Raw genomic sequence first — 18,421 nt, 5'->3', positions numbered from 1 at the left:
ACTACAAGAACAACCACTACTACTACTAGTACTACTACTACTACTACTACTACAAGAACAACCACTACTACTTCTAAAAGTACAGCCACAACTACTACTACAAGAATAACCCCTACTACTGCTACAAGAACAACCACTGCTTCTCCTACTACTCCTTATACTACAAGAACAAACACTACTACTAGTAGTATTACAAGAAAAACCACTACTACTACTACAAGAACAACTGCTACTAATACTATTACAAGTACAACCACTACTACTACCAGAACAACCACTACTACTACTACAAGAGAAACCACTACTGCTAGTACAGGAACAACCACTACTACTATTACTAGTATTACAACAATAACCAGTACTACCATTACAAGAACAAACACTACTATTTCCAGCAGTAAAACCACTACTACTACTGTTACTACAAGAACAACCAGCACCACTACTACTACTACAAGAACAACCACTACTACTACTACAAGAACAACCACTACAACTACCACTACTACAACTACAAGAACAACCACCACTACAACAACAAATACTACTACTACAAGAGAAACCACTACTACTACTACTACTACTACTACTACAAGAACAACCACTACTACTACTACTACAAGAACAACCACTACAACTACCACTACTACAACTACAAGAACAACCACTACTACTACAAGAACAACCACCACTACTACTACTTCTACAAGAACAACCACTACTACTACTACAAGAACAACCGCCACTACTACTACTACTACTACAAGATCAACCACTACTACTACTACTACTACTTCTACAAGTAGAACCACTACTACTACTGAAACAACAACCACTACTACTACTACAGGAACAACCACTACTACTACTACAAGTATTACAAGAAAAACCACTACTACTACTACAAGAACAACCACTACTACTTCTACAAGAACAACCACTACAACTACCACTACTACAACTACAAGAACAACCACTACTACTACAAGAACAACCACCACTACTACTACTGCTACTACAAGAACAACCGCTACTACTACTACTACTACTACAAGAACAACCACTACTACTTCTACAAGAACAACCACTACTTCTCCTACTACTACTACTACTACTACTACTACTACTACAAGAACAACCACTAATACTACTACTACTAAAAGAACAACCACTACTACTACTACAAGAACAACCACTACTACTACTAGTACTACTACTACTACTACTACTACAAGAACAACCACTACTACTACTACAAGTACAACCACGACTACTACTACTACTACAAGAACAACCACTACTACTACTACTACTACTACAAGTAGAACCACTACTACTACTAAAACAACAACCACTACTACTACTACAAGAACAACCACTACTACTACTACAAGTATTACAAGAAAAACCACTACTACTACTACAAGAACAACCACTACTACTTCTACAAGAACAACCACTACAACTACCATTATTACAACTACAAGAACAACCACTACTACTACAAGAACAACCACCACTAGTACTACTGCTACTACAAGAACAACCGCTACTACTACTACTACTACTACAAGAACAACCACTACTACTTCTACAAGAACAACCACTACTTCTCCTACTACTACTACTACTACTACAAGAACAACCACTACTACTACTACTACTAAAAGAACAACCACTACTACTACTACAAGAACAACCACTACTACTACTAGTACTACTACTACTACTACTACTACAAGAACAACCACTAATACTTCTAAAAGTACAGCCACAACTACTACTACAAGAATAACCCCTACTACTGCTACAAGAACAACCACTGCTTCTCCTACTACTCCTTATACTACAAGAACAAACACTACTACTAGTAGTATTACAAGAAAAACCACTACTACTACTACAAGAACAACTGCTACTAATACTATTACAAGTACAACCACTACTACAACCAGAACAACCACTACTACTACTACAAGAGAAACCACTACTGCTACTACAGGAACAACCACTACTACTATTACTAGTATTACAACAACAACCAGTACTACCATTACAAGAACAAACACTACTATTTCCAGAAGTAAAACCCCTGCTACTACTGTTACTACAAGAACAACCAGCACCACTACTACTACTACAAGAACAACCACCACTACTACTACAAGAACAACCACTACAACTACCACTACTACAACTACAAGAACAACCACCACTACAACAACAAATACTACTACTACAAGAGAAACCACTACTACTACTACTACTACTACTACTACAAGAACAACCACTACTACTACTACTACAAGAACAACCACTAAAACTACCACTACTACAACTACAAGAACAACCACTACTGCTACAAGAACAACCACCACTACTACTACTTCTACAAGAACAACCACTACTACTACTACAAGAACAACCGCCACTACTACTACTACTACTACTACAAGATCAACCACTACTACTACTACTACTTCTACAAGTAGAACCACTACTACTACTAAAACAACAACCACTACTACTACTACAAGAACAACCACTACTACTACTACAAGTATTACAAGAAAAACCACTACTACTACTACAAGAACAACCACTACTACTTCTACAAGAACAACCACTACAACTACCACTACTACAACTACAGGAACAACCACTACTACTACAAGAACAACCACCACTACTACTACTGCTACTACAAGAACAACCGCTACTACTACTACTACTACTACAAGAACAACCACTACTACTTCTACAAGAACAACCACTACTTCTCCTACTACTACTACTACTACTACAAGAACAACCACTAATACTACTACTACTAAAAGAACAACCACTACTACTACTACAAGAACAACCACTACTACTACTACAAGAACAACCACTACAGCTACCACTACTACAACTACAAGAACAACCACCACTACAACAACAAATACTACTACTACAAGAGAAACCACTTCTACTACTACTACTACTACTACTACAAGAACAACCACTACAACTACCACTACTACAATTACAAGAACAACCACTACTACTACAAGAACAACCACCACTACTACTACTTCTACAAGAACAACAACTACTACTACTACAAGAACAACCGCCACTACTACTACTACTACTACTACTACAAGATCAACCACTACTACTACTACTACTACTTCTACAAATAGAACCACTACTACTACTAAAACAACAACCACTACTACTACTACAAGAACAACCACTACTACTACTACAAGTATTACAAGAAAAAACACTACTACTACTACAAGAACAACCACTACTACTTCTACAAGAACAACCACTACAACTACCACTACTACAACTACAAGAACAACCACTACTACTACAAGAACAACCACCACTACTACTACTGCTACTACAAGAACAACCGCTACTACTACTACTACTACTACAAGAACAACCACTACTACTTCTACAAGAACAACCACTACTTCTCCTACTACTACTACTACTACTACTACAAGAACAACCACTAATACTACTACTACTAAAAGAACAACCACTACTACTACTACAAGAACAACCACTACTACTACTAGTACTACTACTACTACTACTACTACAAGAACAACCACTACTACTACTACAAGTACAACCACGACTACTACTACTACAAGAACAACCACTACTACTACTACTACTACTACAAGTAGAACCACTACTACTACTAAAACAACAACCACTACTAGTACTACAAGAACAACCACTACTACTACAAGTATTACAAGAAAAACCACTACTACTACTACAAGAACAACCACTACTACTTCTACAAGAACAACGACTACAACTACCATTACTACAACTACAAGAACAACCACTACTACTACAAGAACAAACACCACTACTACTACTGCTACTACAAGAACAACCGCTACTACTACTACTACTACTACTACAAGAACAACCACTACTACTTCTACAAGAACAACCACTACTTCTCCTACTACTACTACTACTACTACTACTACAAGAACAACCACTACTACTACTACTACTAAAAGAACAACCACTACTACTACTACAAGAACAACCACTACTACTACTAGTACTACTACTACTACTACTACTACTACAAGAACAACCACTACTACTTCTAAAAGTACAGCCACAACTACTACTACAAGAATAACCCCTACTACTGCTACAAGAACAACCACTGCTTCTCCTACTACTCCTTATACTACAAGAACAAACACTACTACTAGTAGTATTACAAGAAAAACCACTACTACTACTACAAGAACAACTGCTACTAATACTATTACAAGTACAACCACTACTACTACCAGAACAGCCACTACTACTACTACAAGAGAAACCACTACTGCTACTACAGGAACAACCACTACTACTATTACTAGTATTACAACAACAACCAGTACTACCATTACAAGAACAAACACTACTATTTCCAGAAGTAAAACCACTACTACTACTGTTACTACAAGAACAACCAGCACCACTACTACTACTACAAGAACAACCACTACTAATACTACAAGAACAACCACTACAACTACCACTACTACAACTACAAGAACAACCACCACTACAACAACAAATACTACTACTACAAGAGAAACCACTTCTACTACTACTACTACTACTACAAGAACAACCACTACAACTACCACTACTACAATTACAAGAACAACCACTACTACTACAAGAACAACCACCACTACTACTACTTCTACAAGAACAACCACTACTACTACTACAAGAACAACCGCCACTACTACTACTACTACTACTGCAAGATCAACCACTACTACTACTACTTCTACAAGTAGAACCACTACTACTACTAAAACAACAACCACTACTACTACTACAAGAACAACCACTACTACTACTACAAGTATTACAAGAAAAACCACTACTACTACTACAAGAACAACCACTACTACTTCTACAAGAACAACCACTACAACTACCACTACTACAACTACAAGAACAACCACTACTACTACAAGAACAACCACCACTACTACTACTGCTACTACAAGAACAACCGCTACTACTACTACTACTACTACAAGAACAACCACTACTACTTCTACAAGAACAACCACTACTTCACCTACTACTACTACTACTACTACTACTACAAGAACAACCACTAATACTACTACTACTAAAAGAACAACCACTACTACTACTACAAGAACAACCACTACTACTACTACTACTAGTACTACTACTACTACTACAAGAACAACCACTACTACTACTACAAGTACAACCACGACTACTACTACTACTACAAGAACAACCACTACTACTACTACTACTACTACTACAAGTAGAACCACTACTACTACTAAAACAACAACCACTACTACTACTACAAGAACAACCACTACTACTACTACAAGTATTACAAGAAAATCCACTACTACTACTACAAGAACAACCACTACTACTTCTACAAGAACAACCACTACAACTACCATTACTACAACTACAAGAACAACCACTACTACTACAAGAACAAACACCACTACTACTACTGCTACTACAAGAACAACCGCTACTACTACTACTACTACTACAAGAACAACCACTACTACTTCTACAAGAACAACCACTACTTCTCCTACTACTACTACTACTACTACTACAAGAACAACCACTACTACTACTACTACTAAAAGAACAACCACTACTACTACTACAAGAACAACCACTACTACTACAAGAACAACCACCACTACTACTACTTCTACAAGAACAACCACTACTACTACTACAAGAACAACCGCCACTACTACTACTACTACTACAAGATCAACCACTACTACTACTACTACTTCTACAAGTAGAACCACTACTACTACTAAAACAACAACCACTACTACTACTACAAGAACAACCACTACTACTACTACAAGTATTACAAGAAAAACCACTACTACTACTACAAGAACAACCACTACTACTTCTACAAGAACAACCACTACAACTACCACTACTACAACTACAAGAACAACCACTACTACTACAAGAACAACCACCACTACTACTACTGCTACTACAAGAACAACCGCTACTACTACTACTACTACTACAAGAACAACCACTACTACTTCTACAAGAACAACCACTACTTCTCCTACTACTACTACTACTACAAGAACAACCACTAATACTACTACTACTAAAAGAACAACCACTACTACTACTACAAGAACAACCACTACTACTACTAGTACTACTACTACTACTACTACTACAAGAACAACCACTACTACTACTACAAGTACAACCACGACTACTACTACTACTACAAGAACAACCACTACTACTACTACTACTACTACAAGTAGAACCACTACTACTACTAAAACAACAACCACTACTACTACTACAAGAACAACCACTACTACTACTACAAGTATTACAAGAAAAACCACTACTACTACTACAAGAACAACCACTACTACTTCTACAAGAACAACCACTACAACTACCATTACTACAACTACAAGAACAACCACTACTACTACAAGAACAACCACCACTACTACTACTGCTACTACAAGAACAACCGCTACTACTACTACTACTGCTACAAGAACAACCACTACTATTTCTACAGGAACAACCACTACTTCTCCTACTACTACTACTACTACTACAAGAACAACCACTACTACTACTACTACTAAAAGAACAACCACTACTACTACTACAAGAACAACCACTACTACTACTAGTACTACTACTACTGCTACTACTACTACAAGAACAACCACTACTACTTCTAAAACTACAGCCACAACTACTACTACAAGAATAACCCCTACTACTGCTACAAGAACAACCACTGCTTCTCCTACTACTCCTTATACTACAAGAACAAACACTACTACTAGTAGTATTACAAGAAAAACCACTACTACTACTACAAGAACAACTGCTACTAATACTATTACAAGTACAACCACTACTACTACCAGAACAACCACTACTACTACTACAAGAGAAACCACTACTGCTACTACAGGAAAAACCACTACTACTATTACTAGTATTACAACAACAACCAGTACTACCATTACAAGAACAAACACTACTATTTCCAGAAGTAAAACCACTACTACTACTGTTACTACAAGAACAACCAGCACCACTACTACTACTACAAGAACAACCACTACTACTACTACAAGAACAACCACTACAACTACCACTACTACAACTACAAGAACAACCACCACTACAACAACAAATACTACTACTACAAGAGAAACCACTTCTACTACTACTACTACTACTACAAGAACAACCACTACAACTACCACTACTACAATTACAAGAACAACCACTACTACTACAAGAACAACCACCACTACTACTACTTCTACAAGAACAACCACTACTACTACTACAAGAACAACCGCCACTACTACTACTACTACTACTACAAGATCAACCACTACTACTACTACTACTACTTCTACAAGTAGAACCACTACTACTACTAAAACAACAACCACTACTACTACTACAAGAACAACCACTACTACTACTACAAGTATTACAAGAAAAACCACTACTACTACTACAAGAACAACCACTACTACTTCTACAAGAACAACCACTACAACTACCACTACTACAACTACAAGAACAACCACTACTACTACAAGAACAACCACCACCACTACTACTGCTACTACAAGAACAACCGCTACTACTACTACTACTACTACAAGAACAACCACTACTACTACAAGAACAACCACCACTACTACTACTTCTACAAGAACAACCACTACTACTACTACAAGAACAACCGCCACTACTACTACTACTACTACAAGATCAACCACTACTACTACTACTACTACTTCTACAAGTAGAACCACTACTACTACTAAAACAACAACCACTACTACTACTACAAGAACAACCACTACTACTACTACAAGTATTACAAGAAAAACCACTACTACTACTACAAGAACAACCACTACTACTTCTACAAGAACAACCACTACAACTACCACTACTACAACTACAAGAACAACCACTACTACTACAAGAACAACCACCACTACTACTACTGCTACTACAAGAACAACCGCTGCTACTACTACTACTACTACAAGAACAACCACTACTACTTCTACAAGAACAACCACTACTTCTCCTACTACTACTACTACTACAAGAACAACCACTAATACTACTACTACTAAAAGAACAACCACTACTACTACTACAAGAACAACCACTACTACTACTAGTACTACTACTACTACTACTACTACAAGAACAACCACTACTACTACTACAAGTACAACCACGACTACTACTACTACTACAAGAACAACCACTACTACTACTACTACTACTACAAGTAGAACCACTACTACTACTAAAACAACAACCACTACTACTACTACAAGAACAACCACTACTACTACTACAAGTATTACAAGAAAAACCACTACTACTACTACAAGAACAACCACTACTACTTCTACAAGAACAACCACTACAACTACCATTACTACAACTACAAGAACAACCACTACTACTACAAGAACAACCACCACTACTACTACTGCTACTACAAGAACAACCGCTACTACTACTACTACTGCTACAAGAACAACCACTACTATTTCTACAGGAACAACCACTACTTCTCCTACTACTACTACTACTACTACAAGAACAACCACTACAACTACCACTACTACAATTACAAGAACAACCACTACTACTACAAGAACAACCACCACTACTACTACTTCTACAAGAACAACCACTACTACTACTACAAGAACAACCGCCACTACTACTACTACTACTACTACAAGATCAACCACTACTACTACTACTACTACTTCTACAAGTAGAACCACTACTACTACTAAAACAACAACCACTACTACTACTACAAGAACAACCACTACTACTACTACAAGTATTACAAGAAAAACCACTACTACTACTACAAGAACAACCACTACTACTTCTACAAGAACAACCACTACAACTAACACTACTACAACTACAAGAACAACCACTACTACTACAAGAACAACCACCACCACTACTACTGCTACTACAAGAACAACCGCTACTACTACTACTACTACTACAAGAACAACCACTACTACTTCTACAAGAACAACCACTACTTCTCCTCCTCCTCCTACTACTACTACTACTACAAGAACAACCACTAATACTACTACTACTAAAAGAACAACCACTACTACTACTACAAGAACAACCACTACTACTACTACAAATATTACAAGAAAAACCACTACTACTACTACAAGAACAACCACTACAACTACCATTACTACAACTACAAGAACAACCACTACTACTACAAGAACAAACACCACTACTACTACTGCTACTACAAGAACAACCGCTACTACTACTACTACTACTACTACAAGAACAACCACTACTACTTCTACAAGAACAACCACTACTTCTCCTACTACTACTACTACTACTACTACTACTACAAGAACAACCACTACTACTACTACTACTAAAAGAACAACCACTACTACTACTACAAGAACAACCACTACTACTACTAGTTCTACTACTACTACTACTACTACTACTACAAGAACAACCACTACTACTTCTAAAAGTACAGCCACAACTACTACTACAAGAATAACCCCTACTACTGCTACAAGAACAACCACTGCTTCTCCTACTACTCCTTATACTACAAGAACAAACACTACTACTAGTAGTATTACAAGAAAAACCACTACTACTACTACAAGAACAACTGCTACTAATACTATTACAAGTACAACCACTACTACTACCAGAACAGCCACTACTACTACTACAAGAGAAACCACTACTGCTACTACAGGAACAACCACTACTACTATTACTAGTATTACAACAACAACCAGTACTACCATTACAAGAACAAACACTACTATTTCCAGAAGTAAAACCACTACTACTACTGTTACTACAAGAACAACCAGCACCACTACTACTACTACAAGAACAACCACTACTACTACTACAAGAACAACCACTACAACTACCACTACTACAACTACAAGAACAACCACCACTACAACAACAAATACTACTACTACAAGAGAAACCACTTCTACTACTACTACTACTACTACAAGAACAACCACTACAACTACCACTACTACAATTACAAGAACAACCACTACTACTACAAGAACAACCACCACTACTACTACTTCTACAAGAACAACCACTACTACTACTACAAGAACAACCGCCACTACTACTACTACTACTACTGCAAGATCAACCACTACTACTACTACTTCTACAAGTAGAACCACTACTACTACTAAAACAACAACCACTACTACTACTACAAGAACAACCACTACTACTACTACAAGTATTACAAGAAAAACCACTACTACTACTACAAGAACAACCACTACTACTTCTACAAGAACAACCACTACAACTACCACTACTACAACTACAAGAACAACCACTACTACTACAAGAACAACCACCACTACTACTACTGCTACTACAAGAACAACCGCTACTACTACTACTACTACTACAAGAACAACCACTACTACTTCTACAAGAACAACCACTACTTCACCTACTACTACTACTACTACTACTACTACAAGAACAACCACTAATACTACTACTACTAAAAGAACAACCACTACTACTACTACAAGAACAACCACTACTACTACTACTACTAGTACTACTACTACTACTACAAGAACAACCACTACTACTACTACAAGTACAACCACGACTACTACTACTACTACAAGAACAACCACTACTACTACTACTACTACTACTACAAGTAGAACCACTACTACTACTAAAACAACAACCACTACTACTACTACAAGAACAACCACTACTACTACTACAAGTATTACAAGAAAAAACACTACTACTACTACAAGAACAACCACTACTACTTCTACAAGAACAACCACTACAACTACCATTACTACAACTACAAGAACAACCACTACTACTACAAGAACAAACACCACTACTACTACTGCTACTACAAGAACAACCGCTACTACTACTACTACTACTACAAGAACAACCACTACTACTTCTACAAGAACAACCACTACTTCTCCTACTACTACTACTACTACTACTACTACAAGAACAACCACTACTACTACTACTACTAAAAGAACAACCACTACTACTACTACAAGAACAACCACTACTACTACAAGAACAACCACCACTACTACTACTTCTACAAGAACAACCACTACTACTACTACAAGAACAACCGCCACTACTACTACTACTACTACAAGATCAACCACTACTACTACTACAACTTCTACAAGTAGAACCACTACTACTACTAAAACAACAACCACTACTACTACTACAAGAACAACCACTACTACTACTACAAGTATTACAAGAAAAACCACTACTACTACTACAAGAACAACCACTACTACTTCTACAAGAACAACCACTACAACTACCACTACTACAACTACAAGAACAACCACTACTACTACAAGAACAACCACCACTACTACTACTGCTACTACAAGAACAACCGCTACTACTACTACTACTACTACAAGAACAACCACTACTACTTCTACAAGAACAACCACTACTTCTCCTACTACTACTACTACTACAAGAACAACCACTAATACTACTACTACTAAAAGAACAACCACTACTACTACTACAAGAACAACCACTACTACTACTAGTACTACTACTACTACTACTACTACTACAAGAACAACCACTACTACTACTACAAGTACAACCACGACTACTACTACTACTACAAGAACAACCACTACTACTACTACTACTACTACAAGTAGAACCACTACTACTACTAAAACAACAACCACTACTACTACTACAAGAACAACCACTACTACTACTACAAGTATTACAAGAAAAACCACTACTACTACTACAAGAACAACCACTACTACTTCTACAAGAACAACCACTACAACTACCATTACTACAACTACAAGAACAACCACTACTACTACAAGAACAACCACCACTACTACTACTGCTACTACAAGAACAACCGCTACTACTACTACTACTGCTACAAGAACAACCACTACTATTTCTACAGGAACAACCACTACTTCTCCTACTACTACTACTACTACTACAAGAACAACCACTACTACTACTACTACTAAAAGAACAACCACTACTACTACTACAAGAACAACCACTACTACTACTAGTACTACTACTACTGCTACTACTACTACAAGAACAACCACTACTACTTCTAAAACTACAGCCACAACTACTACTACAAGAATAACCCCTACTACTGCTACAAGAACAACCACTGCTTCTCCTACTACTCCTTATACTACAAGAACAAACACTACTACTAGTAGTATTACAAGAAAAACCACTACTACTACTACAAGAACAACTGCTACTAATACTATTACAAGTACAACCACTACTACTACCAGAACAACCACTACTACTACTACAAGAGAAACCACTACTGCTACTACAGGAAAAACCACTACTACTATTACTAGTATTACAACAACAACCAGTACTACCATTACAAGAACAAACACTACTATTTCCAGAAGTAAAACCACTACTACTACTGTTACTACAAGAACAACCAGCACCACTACTACTACTACAAGAACAACCACTACTACTACTACAAGAACAACCACTACAACTACCACTACTACAACTACAAGAACAACCACCACTACAACAACAAATACTACTACTACAAGAGAAACCACTTCTACTACTACTACTACTACTACAAGAACAACCACTACAACTACCACTACTACAATTACAAGAACAACCACTACTACTACAAGAACAACCACCACTACTACTACTTCTACAAGAACAACCACTACTACTACTACAAGAACAACCGCCACTACTACTACTACTACTACTACAAGATCAACCACTACTACTACTACTACTACTTCTACAAGTAGAACCACTACTACTACTAAAACAACAACCACTACTACTACTACAAGAACAACCACTACTACTACTACAAGTATTACAAGAAAAACCACTACTACTACTACAAGAACAACCACTACTACTTCTACAAGAACAACCACTACAACTACCACTACTACAACTACAAGAACAACCACTACTACTACAAGAACAACCACCACCACTACTACTGCTACTACAAGAACAACCGCTACTACTACTACTACTACTACAAGAACAACCACTACTACTTCTACAAGAACAACCACTACTTCTCCTCCTACTACTACTACTACTACTACTACAAGAACAACCACTAATACTACTACTACTAAAAGAACAACCACTACTACTACTACAAGAACAACCACTACTACTACTAGTACTACTACTACTACTACTACTACAAGAACAACCACTACTACTACTACAAGTACAACCACGACTACTACTACTACTACAAGATCAACCACTACTACTACTACTACTACTACAAGTAGAACCACTACTACTACTAAAACAACAACCACTACTACTACTACAAGAACAACCACTACTACTACTACAAGTATTACAAGAAAAACCACTACTACTACTACAAGAACAACCACTACTACTTCTACAAGAACAACCACTACAACTACCATTACTACAACTACAAGAACAACCACTACTACTACAAGAACAAACACCACTACTACTACTGCTACTACAAGAACAACCGCTACTACTACTACTACTACTACTACAAGAACAACCACTACTACTTCTACAAGAACAACCACTACTTCTCCTACTACTACTACTACTACTACTACTACTACAAGAACAACCACTACTACTACTACTACTAAAAGAACAACCACTACTACTACTACAAGAACAACCACTACTACTACTAGTACTACTACTACTACTACTACTACTACAAGAACAACCACTACTACTTCTAAAAGTACAGCCACAACTACTACTACAAGAATAACCCCTACTACTGCTACAAGAACAACCACTGCTTCTCCTACTACTCCTTATACTACAAGAACAAACACTACTACTAGTAGTATTACAAGAAAAACCACTACTACTACTACAAGAACAACTGCTACTAATACTATTACAAGTACAACCACTACTACTACCAGAACAACCACTACTACTACTACAAGAGAAACCACTACTGCTACTACAGGAACAACCACTACTACTATTACTAGTATTACAACAACAACCAGTACTACCATTACAAGAACAAACACTACTATTTCCAGAAGTAAAACCACTACTACTACTGTTACTACAAGAACAACCAGCACCACTACTACTACTACAAGAACAACCACTACTACTACTACAAGAACAACCACTACAACTACCACTACTACAAGAACAACCACCACTACAACAACAAATACTACTACTACAAGAGAAACCACTTCTACTACTACTACTACTACTACAAGAACAACCACTACTACTACTACAAGAACAACCACTACAACTACCACTACTACAACTACAAGAACAACCACTACTACTACAAGAACAACCACCACTACTACTACTTCTACAAGAACAACCACTACTACTACTACAAGAACAACCGCTACTACTACTACTACTACTACAAGAACAATCACCACTACTACTACTGCTACTACAAGAACAACCGCTACTACTACTACTACTACTACTACAAGAACAACCACTACTACTTCTACAAGAACAACCACTACTTCTCCTACTACTACTACTACTACAAGAACAACCACTACTACTACTACTACTAAAAGAACAACCACTACTACTACTACAAGAACAACCACTACTACTTCTAAAAGTACAGCCACAACTACTACTACAAGAATAACCCCTACTACTGCTACAAGAACAACCACTGCTTCTCCTCCTACTACTTCTACTACAAGAACAACCACTACTACTAGTAGTATTACAAGAAAAACCACTACTACTACTACAAGAACAACTGCTACTAATACTATTACAAGTACAACCACTACTACTACCAGAACAACCACTACTACTACTACAAGAGAAACCACTACTACTACTACTACACGAACAACCACTATTACTATTACTAGTATTACAACAACAACCAGTACTACCATTACAAGAACAAACACTACTATTTCCAGAAGTAAAACCACTACTACTACTGCTACTACAAGAACAACCAGCACCACTACTACTACTACCAGAACAACCACTACTACTACTACAAGAACAACCACTACTACTACTACTAGTATTACAACAACAACCAGTACTACCACTACAAGAACAAACACTACTACATCCAGAAGTGAAACCACTACTACTACTACTACAAGAACAACCACCACCACTACTACGACTACTACTACAAGAACAACCACTACTACTACTTCAAGAACAACCACCACTACTTCTACTAGTATTACAAGAACAACCCCTACTACTACTACAAGAACAACAGCTACTACTAATAATACTACCACACGTACAACCACTACTACTACAACAACAACAAATACTACTACTACAAGAGAAACCACTACATCTACTACTACTACTACAAGAACAACCACTACTACTACTACAAGAAAAACCACTGCTTCTCCTACTACTACTATTACAAGAACAACCACTACTACTACTACAAGAACAACCTCCACTACTAATACTAGAACAACCACTACTACTACTACTACTACTACTTCTACTACTACTACTTCTACTACTCCTACTACAAGAACAACCACTACTACTAATACTAATACTACTATTACAAGGACAACCACTACGATTACTACAACTAGAACCACTACAACTACTACAAGAACAACCACTACTACTACTACTACTACTACTACAAGAACAACCACTAATACTAATACAAGAACAACCACTACTTCTACTACTTCAAGAACAAGCACTACCACTACTACTACAAGAACTACCACTACTACTACTACAAGAACAACCACTGCTTCTCCTACTACTACTACTTCAAGAACAACCACTACTACTTCTACAAGATCAACCACTCCATCTCCTACTACTACTACTACAAGAACAACCACTACTACTACTACAAGAACGACCACCCCTACTACTACTACTGCAAGAACAACCTTTACTACTACTACAAGAACAACCACAGCTACTACTTAAAGAACAACCACGGCTTCTCCTAATACTACTACTACGAGAATAACCACTATTACTACTACAAGAACAACCACCACTACTACTACTACTACTACAAGAAAAACCTCTACTATTAATACACGGGCAACCACCACTTCTACTACTACTGCTACTACAAGAACAAACACTACTACTAATACAAGAACGACCACTACTACTACTGCTACTACCAGTAGACCCACTACTACTATTACAAGAACAACCACTACTACTACTACTAGTATTACAAGAACAACCACTTCTAATACTACAAGTACAAACACCACTACTACTACAAGAACAACCCCTACTACTACTACAAGAACAACCACTGCTTCTCCTACTACTACTACTACAAGAACAACCACTACTTCTACTACTACAAGAACAACCACCACCACTACTACTAATACTACTACTACTACAAGATCAACCACTACCACTTCGACAAGAACAACCACTACTACTTGTACTAGTATTACAAGAACAACCACTACTACTATTACAAGAACAACCACTACTACTACTACAAGTATTACAAGAAAAGCCACTACTACGACTACAAGAACAACCACTACTACTTCTACATGAACAACCACTACAACTACCACTACTACAACTACCAGAACAACGACTACTACTACAATAACAACCACCACTACTACTACTGCTACTACAAAAACAACTACTACTACTTCTACAAGAACAACCACTACTTCTACTACTACTACTACTACTACTACTACTACAAGAACAACCACTACTACTACTACAAGAACAACCACTACTAGTACTACTACTACTACTAATACAAGAACAACCACTACTACTACTACTACTACAAGAACAACCAATACTACTAATACAAATACAACCACTACTACTACTACTACTACTACAACTACAAGAACAACCAACTACTACTACTACAAGAACAACCACTGATTCTCCTACTACTACTATTACAAGAACAACCACTACTACTACTACAAGATCAAAAACCACTACTACTACCACTACTAATACTACTACTACGACTACTACATGAACAACCAATACTACTACTACTACTACTACAAGAACAACCACTACTACTACTGCTACTACTACTACAAGAACAAACACTACTACTAATACTAGAACAACCACCACTACTACTACTACTACTACTACTACTGCTACAAGAACAACCACTAATACTAATACAAGAACAACCACTACTACTAATACTAATACTACTATTACAAGGACAACCACTACTATTACTACAAGTAGAGCCATTACAACTACTACAAGAACAACCACTACTACTACTACTACTACTACTACAAGAACAACCACTAATACTAATACAAGAACAACCACTACTATTAGTAGTAGTACTACTACTACTACTACTACTACTACTACTACAAGAACAACCACTACTACTTCTAAAAGTACAGCCACAACTACTACTACAAGAATAACCCCTACTACTGCTACAAGAACAACCACTGCTTCTCCTACTACTACTTCTACTACAAGAACAACCACTACTACTAGTAGTATTACAAGAAAAACCACTACTACTACTACAAGAACATCTGCTACTAATGCTATTACAAGTACAACCACTACTACTACCAGAACAACCACTACTACTACTACAATAGAAACCACTACTACTACTACAGGAACAACCACTACTACTATTACTAGTATTACAACAACAACCAGTACTACCATTACAAGAACAAACACTACTATTTCCAGAAGTAAAACCACTACTACTACTGCTACTACAAGAACAACCAGCACTACTACTACTACTACAAGAACAACCACTACTACTACTACAAGAACAACCACTACAACTACCACTACTACAACTACAAGAACAACCACTACTACTACAAGAACAACCACCACTACAACAACAAATACTACTACTACAAGAGAAACCACTACTACTACTACTACTACTACAAGAACAACCACTACTACTACTACTACAAGAACAACCACTACAACTACCACTACTACAACTACAAGAACAACCACTACTACTACAAGAACAACCACCACTACTACTACTTCTACAAGAACAACCACTACTACTACTACAAGAACAACCGCCACTACTACTACTACTACTACAAGATCAACCACCACT

Source organism: Alligator mississippiensis, chromosome 9 (genome assembly GCF_030867095.1).
Source record: "Alligator mississippiensis isolate rAllMis1 chromosome 9, rAllMis1, whole genome shotgun sequence".
Classification (NCBI taxonomy): Eukaryota; Metazoa; Chordata; order Crocodylia; family Alligatoridae; genus Alligator; species Alligator mississippiensis.
The sequence above is the reverse complement of the archived record's forward strand: the minus strand, read 5'-3'. Positions refer to the sequence as shown.